Genomic DNA, 2,644 nt, shown 5'->3' with positions numbered 1-2,644 from the left:
TTGTGTATTTTATAAAATACTTTTTGATTCGATTCATGAGTTGTATATTTAGTTTGTTGTAATATGAACACGTGTGATTCACAATTTATGTGTATGTGCGTTATGGAATTTTGGTAGATATATGCGATTGTTAGTACACCGTGATATTTCATGTTAGTCGTGGCATTGATTTTTGGATTAGAAAAATATGACGTAGATTTAGTAGTCACACGTTGGTGATAAAAATACTAGATAGGAAACTTTGTAGTCGAATTTGGTCACAATAAACTTTAGAAACTATTTGGAGAATTATAGTTATAGGTGCATTTTAATGGATTTAGAAAATGGTATAGAACTCATGTCATATGAATAATATAGGATTTCTAGATGATTTATCTAATTATTTTATTAACATTTTCTTTTTATAAAGAAAGGAGAAAATATCATTAGTAGGATGAAAAATAGATTTTTGCTAGTCAAATAAACATGTTCGCAAATTGAGCACTTAAATTTTTAGAGTAAGCAAAATACTAGTTTATGTCAAAATAACCTTACTTGTGTTATAAAAAGTTCAATTAGTATTTATAGGGATTTTTAGAATGTTAAATTCATTTTTGGCTATACTCAATAATTTAAGTTAGAAATAAAAAGGATAAAAGATATTAATTTTATTATTAGTATTAAAGACGATAATTATCATTTAATTTCATTGATGATGTTAAAATATATTAATACTAGTTAAAACTGTGTTTATTGCACCCACTCATAAATTCATCATTAGGACTCACAATAATAGCTATAATTGAATTAATAAGTATTTACGTGTTTAGGACGTATTTAAAGTGTGATAAGTGCGATATATGTTAATGTGTATGTAATGGTGTATGTTTATGTAATGGTGCGTGTTTATTTATTGGTGTATGTTTTATTTTTGTATGTGCGATGTGCGACTCTATTAGAAGCCGACTGTGTGGTAGAGGATCCGAATTCGTTTGAGGACGATCTACCAAACACTTTTGAGCAAGGCAAGTGGATTCTCCCTCTGCATATTCTTTTTGTACCCACTCATTGCATATAATAATGTTTACTTTTTGATATAATGCATAATTTGATGGGTTTTACCTATTTAAGGATTTCCTAGATTTACCAACTGTATTCCTTGTTTACCCTGGGAAATTATTAAGCTTTGCAAATTCTGCTACCGCTCAACTTAATGATTTTAATGTCACTCGTTAATTGTTATTAATGTTCCAAAATTGAAATTGGCAATTATGACATTAACCCGATGGTTAAGATAACATTATTTCAAATTAATTAGAACATGGAGTGACCACCCAGGATAACAGTGTAACCACGAGTGCTATCATGACTCTAGCTTTGGTAATTAGCTTTATATGCTTAGTGCTTGGCAACCTTACCTGAAATATGGGCAAGAGGGGGAGCGGTAGGTGCTGGCAGCCCACGTTAACATGGGGACGTATTCTTGTCTAAGGTACCTCACCCAGGGGGCCACCACCATCGTCTTTAGAAACCTTAGCGGGTTGCTTCGTATTAAGTGTATTTTGTGAAAGCCTCATAATGGATCCCTAGCCATTCACCTCGGTAGTGTTTAAGGGTCCGATCAACACGGGCTAGATGGGATACATGGCTTGTGGCTAAAGTTGTACCACCTCCGCAGAGTGTAAAACTGATATATCAGTCGTGCTCCCGGTTATGAGCGACCTGGACTCCTCACATGATAATTGAACTTGAAGATGGAATTAAATTGAGATCCGATGATCTGCCAATAATTTGCTTAAGTAATTTCACTTAAGTGTTTTTGTTATATTCATATTCCTTTGTTTAATGGGATATTCGGGATTCACACTTATTAGTAAAACATGTGTTGTTAATAAAATGTTGACCAACTAAAATGCTTACTGCTCAACCTTAGCCTCACCTTGTTATACCTGCATTAATTTTCCCCCCACTTGCTGAGCCCCGACCATAAGTGAGATCACCCTTGCCAATATTTTGATCAGAGGGTGATGCTGGAGACTTTGATGGAGATTTTATCGACGAGGAATTCTAAGTCTAACGATGCACCGGTCATCTTCCTGTGGGAGATTGCCCCTGTTATTTATTTCCGCTTTACTTTGATATGATACTTGTTCAAGATACAATGATGCAGATGACGTAATAAAGTATTATACTCTCTCTTTACGCCTTTATTGCATTGTCTTTTGATATATTACACTTGTGACGTCAACATATGTGTGGAAATGGATCCTGGCACACATATGGTATGCGCTCGGTTCTACCCCCTGGAACCGGGTGTGACAGGTGTTGTTCACCGTGCGGCTAGAGATCGCCGTACGGGCACCGTGTCTTCATACTGTAGTAAGGGGTACCCCTGATTCAGGGTACCGACATGTTTGTTCTTATGAGTTTAACATCGTATATATGAACCATGCTCACTTTTGGTATTAATTTTTTTTATGGATACCAAATATGATTGTGTGTCGTCGCAACGCGCATGCATTGTATTATTATATTTTATACGACATTAATAGCCATACGACATCCAACAATAATACATTACAAATAAATCTAACACGCAACAAGCAAAAATATTGTTTAGCCATACAAAATAGTAAAAACGAAGTGCCACGTTCTAGAAATTGTA

The sequence above is a fragment of the Zea mays genome, chromosome 3 (genome assembly GCF_902167145.1).
Source record: "Zea mays cultivar B73 chromosome 3, Zm-B73-REFERENCE-NAM-5.0, whole genome shotgun sequence".
NCBI lineage: Eukaryota > Viridiplantae > Streptophyta > Magnoliopsida > Poales > Poaceae > Zea > Zea mays.
Note: the sequence above shows the minus strand (reverse complement) of the source record.